This window comes from Pelophylax lessonae, assembly GCF_965119305.1.
Source record: "Pelophylax lessonae genome assembly, chromosome: 3".
NCBI lineage: Eukaryota > Metazoa > Chordata > Amphibia > Anura > Ranidae > Pelophylax > Pelophylax lessonae.
The window spans coordinates 339622714-339636078 of NC_138770.1; positions in this window are offsets into that span (position 1 = coordinate 339622714).

A 13365-nucleotide genomic window follows, 5' to 3' on the forward strand; every position below is an offset into this window, starting at 1 on the left:
GGACAAATATTCTCCTGAATATCTGGGTGACCCTAGATGCACTTACCCTGCTTTGAAGATAGACAGTGTCTAACTGATTTTGTGGAAATCTGATCCTCTGCATGGACAATTTAGTCTTCATATGCTTTTAGACGGTTGATTTGCCTCTGTATATGTGGGATTATCTTTGATTTGTGAGTATAAAGATACATGAAGTCATAATGGATTAATGTATGATTGATTGGATTATGTTTAAAGTGCATTATATGATTACACCTTTTCAATATACCATACAATGATGTACACTCTTACTAAAAATTTATAGCTATGGATAAGGATTCCTATATATACATTGTATTTATTTTTTCTTTTTGTATGATAGTAAAAATATGTGAATACTGTAAATCCTCTACACCTACCCTTCCCTGAAGAAGCCGAATAGGCGAAATGCATTGGATACCCCTACCTTTCACCACTCTAGGACATCCCCATATGTACTTATGTGGGGCTGGGTTTGGGTAAGGTGTCACTAAGAGGTCCACATATGTTTATTGTTCTTACATACATGTTGGTATTTGTCTAACTGTACCTCTGTTGTACAGAATTTTACTATATGTATTTTCAATAAAAGGTTTCTTTTATATTTATCTGGTTTGAATCTTTGTCTCCCCAAACGGTAGGACTAGCACCGGTATAGCCCCCCTTTCATAGCCTACATACCCTTTTTTTGTCATATATCTTTGGGGTGATGGTGCAGCAGTTGACTGATGGAATGCTAATTTATGCTTATATGCATACTTGCAATTACACCCCAAAATACATTCTTCTACTCCTCCTGAGTATGGCAATACCACATGTGTGAGACTTTTACACAGCCTGGCCACATACAGAGGCCCGACATTCAAGCACCGACAGGTGTTCTAGGAGCATAAATTACACATATAATTTCCTAACAACCTATCAAATTTTGAAGGCCCTGGAGCACCAGGACAATGAAATTACCCATTAAATGAACCCCTTTTGGAAAGCAAACACCCCAACGTATATTCTATGAGGCATATAGAGTCTTTTGAACATGTAATTTTTTTCCACAAGTTTTTGGAGAATGTGTAAAGAAAATGAAAACACATTTTTTTTTACACAAAGTTGTCAATTTATAAGATATTTCTAACACATAGCATGTACATAACAAAAATGACACCCCAAAATACATTCTGCTACTCCTCCTGAGTATGGCGATACCACATATGTGGGACTTTGTAACAGCATAGCCACATACAGAGGCCCAACATGCAAGGAGTACATCAGGTGTTCTAGGAGTATAAATTACACATATAAAGAAGGGGTTTTTTGGTGTCTCAAGCCAAGGTGGTGGGACTTTGTGGGCAAGTAAATATCAATTCAAAATGAGTAAAAAATTTTCATTTTTTACTCATTTTGGCTTGAGACAAAAAACCCCTTCTTTATTCTAAGATACAGGGACGGAGGCAAAACCTACTTATACCACCCTAAGATCAAAACCCCCCACCCCCTCGTTAAATTACACATATAATTTCATTACAACCTATTACAATTTTGAAGGCCCTGGAACACCAAGACAATGGAAACCCCCACAAAATGACCCCGTTTTGGAAAGCAAACACCCCAACACATAATCTAGGAGGCATGGGCTGCAGATAGGTACTCAGGTACTCTGACGGGCTGCAGACAGGTACTCAGGTACACTGATCGGCTTCAGAAAGGCACTCGGGTACTCAGAGAGGTACTTGGGTATTATGATGGGCTAGAGACAGGTACATGGGTAATCTGATGGGCTGTAGATAGGTACTCGGGTACTCTGGGCTGGAGACAGGTACTCGGGTACTCTGGGCTGGAGACAGGTACTTGGGTACTCTGGGCTGGGGACAGGTACTCGGGTACTCTGATGGGCTACAGAGAGGTACTCAGGTACTATGATGGGCTGCAGAGAGGTATATTCGGGTACTCTGAAGGGCTAAAGACAGGTACTCAGATACTTTGATGGGCAGAAGACAGGTACTCAGGTATTCTGATGGGCTGCAGATAGGTACTTTGAAGGGCTGGAGACAGGTTCTCGGGTACTCTGATGACAAGTACCCGTGTACTCTGATGGCTGGTGACAGGTACTTGGGTACGCTGAAGACATGTTCTAGGGTACTCTGATGGGATGCAGAGAGGTACTTGGGTACTCTGGGCTGGAGGCAGGTACTTGGCTACTCTGATGGAATACAGAGAGGTACTCGGGTACTCTGATGGGCTGGTGACAGGTACTCGGGTACTCTGATGACGGGAACTCTGATGATAGGTACTCGGGTATTCCGATGACAGGTACTCGGGTACTCCAATGACAGGTACTCGGGTACTCTAATGACAGGTACTCAAATTAACAGAGTACCTGTCATTAGAGTACCCGAGTACCTGTCATCGGAGTACCCGAGTACCTGTCATCAGCCCATCAGAGTACCCGAGTACCTGTCATCAGAGTACCCAAATATCTGTCACCAGCCCATCAGAGTACCCGAGTACCTGTCACCATCCCATCAGAGTACCCGAGTACCTGTCATCAGAGTACCTGATGGGCTGGTGACAGGTCCTTTACAGGGGCTAGTGACAGGTACTCTTTATTGGGGGGGGCAATCAGTTTGTTTTGGGGTGCACTGTAATCAGTAACTAGCTGTTACCACAATCTCCTCCTCACACAGTCGACATTCTTAGTCGACAACAAAGACTTTCATTCTTACCTCACATCGGCTTGGGAGGAATACTCCGTAGCTAATTCTACCTCAGCCGATAACCCACATTTATTTTGGGAAGCCGGCAAGGCTTTCCTCAGAGGGAAAATACTATCTTACGCAAGCTCATTCAAGAGGCAGTCCCAGAGCCACTATCGGTCGGCTAGTAAGCGATTGACTGAGGCCCAGAGACAGCTTCTTGTTCAAACCTCCCCATCCTCTAAACGGGAATGGGAGGAAGCCAAACGGGCCTTCGACTCCTGGGCCACCACTATAGAACTCATTAAATATAACCGTTATGCAGCTCACCTCCACAAATTTGGCAATAAGGCTGGTAAACTTCTATCCCGCTTATGTAAGCCCCCTTACAGCCCTACCAATATTACTGCCCTACGAAATTATCAGGGCCAGAAGGTGCACTCCCCAGACAAGATTAGCGATGTGATGTTGGAGTTCTACTCCTCCCTCTATGCCAAAGATCCTATGGACCCGACTATGGCCCACTCTTTCCTCTCCAACAATTCCCTAGCTTAACTGAATCCCAACTCTTAGAGTTAAATGCTCCGATTACGTTAGACGAACTAATATCCACTATCAGTCATTTAGCCTCAAACAAAGACCCCGGCCCTGATGGGTTCACTGGGGAATTTTACAAGTCCTTTCAGGAGGAATTACTGCCCACGCTACATAAGGTATATACCCACATCTGGGAAGGGGGTGAGTACCTCCCGACAGGAAATCAAGCCCTGATAAAACTACTGAAGAAAAAAGGGAAGGATCCCCTAGACCCTGGGGCCTACCGCCCGATTTCACTCCTAAATTTAGATGTGAAGATTCTATCTAAATTGGTTGCCAACCGCTTGGCGAACATAATGCCCTCCCTCATTCACCCAGCCCAATTGGGTTTTGTAAAAGGTAGGACAGCCATGCTCAATATACGCAAAGTCCTTCTGGTATTGGAACAGGCGCGTCTCCGCCCTGGGGAGGATCTCGCCATCATCACCTTGGACGCCGAGAAGGCCTTCAACAACGTTGGCTTTCCCTGGTTGTCCATGGTACTGGCCAGAATGGGATTCAAAGGAGCCTTTACCCACTTCATCGAGGCTATGTACAAGTCTCCCTCGGCCAGACTGGTGGTGGCGGGCCTCCTCATGGGGGAATTCCGCCTGCACAAAGGGACCCGACAAGGGTGCCCGTTGTCACCTTTGCTATTCAACTTGGTGTTAAAACCCTTATCTTGATACCTAGCCGACCATGCACCTCTACACGGAGTCAAAATTGGCACCCAGGAACTTCGCACGGCGTTATTCGCCGACAATGTTCTCATATTCACCTCTGACCCATCCTCTGACATGCCCCTTATACAATCCACGTTTGAAGACTTTAAGAAATGTTCAGGCCTGCGAATTAACTTTCAGAAGAGTGAAATATTATCCCTCTCAGATTCCCCCTCCCGTAAATGGCTCTCCTCCTCCATTATTCAAGTAGCTAAATCCTCCATCACATACCTTGGTATAAAGATTGGTAAGTCCCCCTCTTCTCTTTATTCCCTCAACTATACCCCTCTGATATCCAAGATAGTACAGGAAATGGGCAATTGGATGAACTTGCCTCTCTCTCTCCTTGGGAGGTGCCATCTTGTCAAAATGGTCAGCTTCGCTAAGTTGTTGTACCCAATGCAAACCCTCCCCCTCCTATTGAAACATGCGGATGTGCAATTGCTGAACACCTCTATTTCCAAATTCCTCTGGAGGGGTAAACGATCCAGAATCTCACTGCAAAAGCTGTACCTCCCCAGGAAAGAAGGGGGCATAAGCCTCCCCAATATCAGATTGTATAATTTAACCTGTTTATTACGTATCTGTATTGATTGGATCACACAATCCCAACGCTATTCTTCCTACCCATTGGAGACCTCTATGGCTGCACTGTTCTCACTACCGGGCCTTCTTCACTGCCACTGGAAATCTGTCCCGTCTTCCTTTCAACATAATGTCCTACTCAGAGATACTGCAATAGCATGGAGGGAAATTCGGAAACTACTCCGTCTTCCGTCATCCATATCCACCCACCTCCCTATACGGGGCTCTCCAATGTTCCAACCAGGTCTGGACTACAACCACTTCGTGCTATGAGAACAACGGGGTCTGACGAAATTTGTGGACCTGTGTGACGCTACTACGGGCGATCTGCGCTTGTTCTTATCTGTGACTAACGCTTATTCTCTACCACCAACCCATTTCTTCAGCTACAGTCAATGTGTTCACTTTATTCGTGAATCTTGCAAAGATAAAGTGCGGAGGTTCGCTCCTTCTATACTGGACTCATTCTTTACTGAAGGTATGAATACCATATCAAATATGTACAAGCCACTCTTACTGAAGTCTACCCCCCCCCCCCTGGCTGCAAATTGGGGCAAGTTCTTCCCCCATCCGGATCTGTTGCAACGGCTGAAGTTGGGTCTTGCCACCACTCTTCGTTTGACCACAAGTGAGCTCTGGCGGGAAACACAAATGAGGATATTCCATTGGGCATACTTCCCGTTCACCACGGACCCTGACAACCCACAAGGAGCAATCTGCCCCCACTGCACACTTCCTCGGCCTACACTGGCCCACCGCTTCTGGGAATGTCCGGCTATATCCACCTTCTGGGAACAAACTTTGACCTTTGTCTATGGAATCACCCAAACAACTTTCCCTAAGGACCCTTTTCTTCTACTTTTTGGTTATTGGGACTCCCAGATCCATTCCAGACCACCGGAACCTAAAACTCTTCATAAAGACTGGACTTTATTATGCTGCCTGACGGCCAGGAGATGCATTCTGCAAAATTGGATCTCCCCTCAGTGTCCAAAAATATCCCAACTTAAGCAAGCCTTATTGTTACTTTTGTACAATGAACTAATTGGTATTGACCCCGGCAATCTAAAAGCTCTTGCTCGTTTTAATTCTCGGTGGGACACCTTTGCCAAAGCTATACTTGTCTAAACTTCAAAGATCTTCCTCACCTCAATCATCTGCTCCAAGGCAGTGACCTTTCTCTCTCCCCCCTCCCCCCCTCCCCCTCAGGTGGTTCATCCTGCTGCCCAATGGTTTTTGGTAGTGCTAGTTATGACATGTTCACCCTTCCTTTGCCCCATTCCCCCCCTCCCCCTTCCTTTTCCCACCTTATGTTTTTTCTGCACCTATTCAGATTGTACTGATGGTTATCCTTTAATTGTTGCAAGTTATGCCATGTTTACTATGTAGCGGTTAACCATAATTTTCCTGCTTTTTGTATTGCGAAAATCTCAATAAAATTTATTAAAAAAGAAAAAACTAATACATAGTCCGAAATGTAATCCTAAAGTGATCTGTGCTCCCAGAGAAAAGTGACAAGAGTGTCACACTGGACAGCCAGCCGCGCACCCCCTTGTGAATGGGTGCTCACCTCAAATCTTTATAAAGAGTGCATAGATTAATAGATCCCAAAAGATCATCCATCCATATCCTCCAGGGCTCCTCTCATTCACAGAAGTTGCAGCGTTAACCAGTACAGAATATATGTGAATAGAAAAACTTGAAATAGCGCATGAAATCTTTAAAAAATGTTTTTTATTATGCAAAAGGTAGATAGGTCTCACTCACATTTGTAGGTGCATCACATGCACTTGGACAATCGCATCAGACAAATGGTGGAAATCGTGGTGGTATAGTGGGAGAGACTGTTCAGCGCCGCCAGTCTCCACGGCGTGTGCTGATAGCTGACAGCTATCAGGGATATGATATCTCCCTGAGGAAGACACGTGGTCCCTATGTCGTCACCCGTAGGGGAGGGGCAAGGACGGATGGAGCGATACACCACTGCTTTGGTGAGGCTGTCAGCTATCAGCACACGCTGTGGAGACCGGCGGCGCTGAACAGTCCCTGATCCCTGCCACACCAGTTATAGTATGATGCTGTACTGCACTGGTAACTGTGTGTAAAAATGTTTTACAAATTATGATTTTCTTTTCTTTTTAAGTTCTTTATTTTCCAAAAAATAATAGTAAAAAAATTACAACTTCAAAATACTTGCCATGCCTCTTACTAAATATCTTGGACAATCTTCAAAAAAGGGATCATTTGGGGGGATCTTTGTACTGTTCTGGCCTTTTTGGGCCTCAAAAAATGAGACAGACTGTCAGTACATCAGGATTGATCAATTTTCAGATATTTATACAAATAGTTGTGTACTATAACTTTCTACAGACTAAATAATATACACTGATATTATTTTCACCAAACCTATATTTAAGAAGACAGACTATTTATTTTCAAAATGTTATAATGGAAACAAAGAAAAACTTTTTTTTTTCTTTTTTTTTTTATCTCAGTCTTATTTTTTTTATTTAGCAAAAAATAAAAAAACCCAGCAGTGACTAAATACCAATAAAAGGGCTCTCTTTGTGTGAAACAAATTATATAAATTGTATATGGGTACAGTTTTGCAAGACCGTGCCATTGTCATTCAAAGTTTGACAGCACTGAAAGCTGAAAATTTGCCTAGGCAGGAGGGTGGGGGTAAAAGTGTCCTGTATTGAAGCAGTTAAACAAGAATCCTCTAGATTTTGGCCCCCAATAGGTAAGGGGTACATAGTTTCCCTTGTTACACCTTTTTTATTACATTATTTCCCATGATGTAAATCCAACATGATTCACGTCATCCAGTGATGAAGATCTATCATGGTAAGCAGAGCCTCTGTAACCTGGCAACACAATTTAACTGGGCTATTCCTTTCACACTCCCATCACAAAAGATAGCTCACTGGCCAGCTGCTTAACCACTTGCCGACCGCCGCAAGTACATATACTGCGGCGGTCAGCCTCTCACAGGCAAAGTGACGTATATATACGTCACTAGCCTGTGAGGCTCTGGGGAGCGAGCGTGCGCCGACGGCGGCGCGCTCCCACGTGGTCACGGACCCCCCGGCGTGTGACCGGCGGACCCGATGTCCGCCGGTCACTCGGCGATCGTCGGTGGAGAGGGAGAAAGGCAGGCGGCTAGTGTAAACAAGCCACCTGTCATTCTCCCCTGTGTAGAAACAATGATCATACGGTTCTACTATGTAGGACCGTTGATCATTGTTCCTACAGCTCAAGCCACAGCCAATCACAGTTAGAATCACGCCCCTAGGGACACACACAGTCCCTCCCTCTCAAATAAAGTTAACCCCTTCACTGCCAGTGTAATTTTACAGTAACAGTGCATATGTATAGCACTTTTTACTGTAGAAATGTCACTGGTAACCCCAAAAGTGTCAAAAATTTCAGTCAAGGGTCCGATCTGTCCGCCGCAATGTCGCAGTACCGCAAAAAAAATTGCAGATCGTCGCCATTACGCGTTAAAAAAAAAACAACAAAAATGACAAAAATCTTTCCCTTTGTTAGTAAACGTGATAACTTTTGCGCAAACCAATCAAAATACGCTTTTTGCAATTTTTTTTACCAAACATATGTAGCATAAAACAAATTGGCTGAAAATGTTAAAACATTTTGATTTTTACATTTTTTGGGGGGGAATTTCATGTGAAAAATATTGTTATTTTTGCAAAATTGACGCTTTTTTTTTTGTTTATAGAGCATGATCAAAAAATCGCACAGGTGATCAAATACCATCAAAAGAAAGCTCTGTTTGTGGGAAAAAAAGGATGTCAAATTCGTTTAGGTACAGTGTTGCACGACCGCACAATTGTCCGTTAAAGTCACGCAGTGCCGAATCGCAAAATACCCCCTGGTCAGGAAGGGGGTAAAATCTTCCGGGGCTTAAGTGGTTAATGGCAATAAACTGAATCCCAGGTCACGTCATTGAGCAAATATGTTCATGAATTAGGATGTCCACTGGCTTGTTTACAATTTGAAACAAACTAATAGCCAGGCAGCCAAAACCTGTCATTTAGAAATGGCAGTAATGCTGCCACTAAATGAATGACTTCCACCTGCAGAAGTGAAGGCGAACTGGCCAATTCTGGCCATTTAGTTAACCCTTTCAGAATACTGTGAATAGCTTGTGTTCGGGTCAAACTCATTGTCAACCTGATCCCAAAAGGTTCCCTACTAACCTTAATAAAATGTTAGGTAGTATAGAAAGCATACTACCAAAGAGTGTGGTGAAAACATGTGCAGTACAAATTCCCATTTCACCCCTGGTGTCAGTTGATGATTGCATTAGTAAGCTCTTCTGTCCAGTGACCTTCAAATTAAGCTATGGTTTACAGTAGGAACTGTATTTCCCATTACACCTCCAGAGGCTAACAAGTAAATTTCCACCATAAAATAAATGAACATTTGAAATGGTTGCAAGTGGAAGCACTGTGGAGAGCTTATTTTTATTGCTAATTCAGTAATGCAAAATTCATCATCATTTCAGGCATCCATGCCCTTTGTCAAGTTGAAGATTACAAAGTAAATAATGGCATAAAAAGTCAGAGACTAAAAGAGGCATGAAACAATTGAACATCAACAGTATTAAACTGTACAAATAAACAACAGGTGTGATTACTGATCGTAACACTGGATCATTTGAGAGTTTCCATAGTCCAAGAAGAATATGAAAGGACAAAATAAACAAACAAATAAAAGTGATAATTCTAACCCTGTGGCCACAATATGTTTAATTCATACAGCCAATATACTTGTTTACCCCTCTTTGTGTTAAAAGCCATAATACTTAATATAAATTATTATGTAATGCTTTTAATGCTTCTAGATTTTGCTATAATGAATGATAAAAAAAATCTCTCAATGCTGCAGTGATGGGAAGCCAGAGAGAGATGGCGATTCAGATAGAGAGTCAGCTTGTGCTAGGAAGACCATTTTGACATCAATGGGGCTGCCTGCACAGGGATGCATGGAGCACCTTTACATCCTCATACAGGTAAACAGCCTCACAGGGACACACGTTGTAATACGTCCTGTGTGAATATGGCCTTACTATTTTATTTATTTTTTTTATTTGTTTTTACAATTTCATTTTTAATTTTTTGGACACTATGCTTTTGCAAGGTGTGGATGGTGGCTTTAGTGAGATATCAGAGATCTAAACAGACCCCTGATGTCTCTTTTTGAGATACAGTGAGAAGTGTTGAGCGAACACGGACTGTATTATTCGTGTTCGTACAGAATAATTGGATTTTTGTTACCCGAACACGGACCCGAAAACTTTACTGTATGTTCGGGTTTAAAATCCGTGTTCGGTCATTTTATTTCCTGTTTTGTATGTAATGGCGCGCTTTTAATTGCGGGCTTTCAACAGCCAATCAACAAGTGTTTAACTGGTGTGCCTTAAGCCATCCCAGCCATGCCTACTAATGTATTAGTAGCTGTGATTGGCCATCTGAAGCATGTGACCCAGGTCTTATAAGCTGGACACAGCGCGCTGCGCGTCATTCTGCTGTAGTGTAGGGACAGAGCACAGATCATACGTGCTGGCTGCTGATTAGGGACAGACAGTGATTCTGTGAAAAATTGTGTCCGAAAAGAATGCAGGGACAGGTCGGAGTGCAGGCAGGGAAAGTTATTAGAGCATTTTAGGGCCAGAATGGAGATTAGGCAGGGTCAGTCTTCTACATCAATTTTGCTGTGTGGGGGGTGGTGCAGTGAACGATCTTATTGAGCATATTAGGGACAGGCTGGAGATTAGGCAGGGACAGTATACATCGATTTTGCTGTGTGGGGGGTGGTGCAGTGAACGATCTTTTTGCCCTCACTTGAGCCCACTGAGGAGGAGGAGGAGGAGGGAGAAAAAAAAATCTATTTTTATCAGTCAGTTGTGTGCAGCGTTCATCTTAGATCTATTTTACTACAAGTTAAAAGGGATTTTTTTTTTGTTCCCCCTTCATAGCCTTTTTGCAGCAGTGCTGACTGTGACATAAGACACTGCTGTGTTCACATGTGCTATTGAGTGATTTTCAATTGTATACACTTTTTTCTATTCCACTATTCAATATACACCCTTTTGGGTTAAAAAAATTAAATTGTGGCATAGTCTGTACTAATCTATTTAAAAATTACAAACTTAAAGGGGAATATTCTTTTTTTTTCCCTTCATAGCCTGCTGCAGAGCTGACTGTGACATAAGACACTGCTGTGTTCACATGTGCTATTGAAAAATCACCAATTTTATATCATATTTTCTATTCCGCTATTCAATCTACACCCTTTGGGGTAAAAAGAATTAAATTGCGGCATAGTCTGTTTCGGTACATGTGAGATACACCTTCCAAATTTTTGGGGCGCATCTTCCACCGCCGAGGATTGCAGGGTGCTTCAGTTTGCCTCCTGCCTGTTCCGAACTCCTCCTACTCCTCATCCTGCCTTTAGGGTACAAAAAATAGTAATCGGGGCCTAGTCTGGGTCTGTACGTGTGAGATAGATACACCTTTTTATATCATATTTTCTATTCCGCTATTCAATCTACACCCTTTGGGGTAAAAATAATTAAATTGCGGCATAGTCTGTTTCGGTACGTGTGAGATACACCTTCCAAATTTTTGGGGCGCATCTTCCACCGCCGAGGATTGCAGGGTGCTTCAGTTTGCCTCCTGCCTGTTCCGAAATTCTCCTACTCCTCAGTCCTCATCCTGCCTTTAGGGTACAAAAAATAGTAATCGGGGCCTAGTCTGGGTCTGTACGTGTGAGATAGATACACCTTTTTGATATCATATTTTCTATTCCGCGATTCAATCTACACCCTTGGGGTAAAAAGAATTAAATTGCGGCATAGTCTGTTTCGGTACGTGTGAGATACACCTTCCAAATTTTTGGGGCGCATCTTCCACCGCCGAGGATTGCAGGGTGCTTCAGTTTGCCTCCTGCCCGTTCCGAACTCCTCCTACTCCTAATCCTGCCTTTAGGGTACAAAAAATAGTAATCAGGGCCTAGTCTGGGTCTGTACATGTGAGATAGATACACCTTTTTATATCATATTTTCTATTCCGCTATTCAATCTACACCCTTGGGGTAAAAAGAATTAAATTGCGGCATAGTCTGTATCGGTACGTGTGAGATACACCTTTCCAATTTTTTGGGCGCATCTTACACCGCCGAGGATTGCAGGGTGTTTCAGTTTGCCTCCTGCCTGTTCCGAACTCCTCCTACTCCTCATCCTGCCTTTAGGGTACAAAAAATAGTAATCAGGGCCTAGTCTGGGTCTGTACGTGTGAGATAGATACACCTTTTGATATCATATTTTCTATTCCGCTATTCAATCTACACCCTTTGGGGTAAAAATAATTAAATTGCGGCATAGTCTGTATCGGTACGTGTGAGATACACCTTTCCAATTTTTGGGGCGCATCTTCCACCGCCGAGGATTGCAGGGTGCTTCAGTTTGCCTCCTGTTCCGAACTCCTCCTACTCCTCATCCTGCCTTTAGGGTACAAAAAATTGTAATCGGGGCCTAGTCTGTGTTTGTACGTGTGAGATACACCGTTTTATAAAAAAATTTCTATTCCACTATTCAATATACACCCTTTTGGGGTGAAAAAAATTAAATTACGGCATAGTCTGTATCGGTACGTGTGAGATGCACCTTTTAAATTTGTTTGGCGCATCTCCTTCCACCGCCGAGGATTGCAGGGTGCTTCAGTTTGCCTCCTGTTACGAAACTCCTCCTACTCCTCTTCCTCATCCTCATCCTCCCTTTAGGGTACAAAAAATTGTAATCAGGGCCTAGTCTGTGTTTGTACGTGTGAGATACACCGTTTTATACATTTTTTTTCTATTCCGCTATTCAATATACACCCTTTTGGGGTGAAAAAAATTAAATTACGGCACAGTCTGTATCGGTACGTGTGAGATACACCTTTTAAATTTGTTTGGCGCATCTCCTTCCACCGCCAAGGATTGCAGGGCGCTTCAGTTTGCCTCCTGTTCCGAACTCCTCCTACTCCTCTTCCTCTTCCTCATCCTCCCTTTAGGGTACAAAAAATTGTAATCGGGGCCTAGTCTGTGTTTGTACGTGTGAGATAAACCGTTTTATATCCTTTTTTCTAATCCGCTATTCAATATACACCCTTTTGGGGTGAAAAAAATTAAATTTGCGGCATACTTTGCATATTTGACTGTGAGATACACCCGTTGTATTTGTATGCTGTTTTTCTATTCCGCTATTTAATAAACACCCTTTTGGGGCAAGAAAAATTAAATTGCAGCATAGTTTGCATATTTGACTGTGAGACACACCCGTGCGATACTGTTGTTGTTTTTTTCCGCTATTCAATAAACACCTTTCTAGGGCAAGATCATAAATTACAGAAATATGAGGAGACCGTCAAATAGGGGCCGTGGCCTGGGTCGTGGTGCTTCTGGTAGAGCTCCTGTTGCAAGGAGAGGACGTGGTTGATCTGTGCCAGCTACACGCACAAGTGAAACACCTTCCTCAAGTGTGAGTAGGCGACAGAACCTGCAGCAGTATTTGGTAGGGCATCATGCACCTCTAGAAGTGATGAGGCCAGAACAAGTAGAGGCGATAGTAGATTGGGTTGCTGCTGACAGTGCCTCCAGTTCCTTCACATTGTCTCCCACCCAGTCTACTGCAGAAAGGTCGGAGTTGGCATTTGCAGCCGATGTTCAACCGTCTTTCACCTCACCCCCTTGCAAATCAGGCAAGCAGT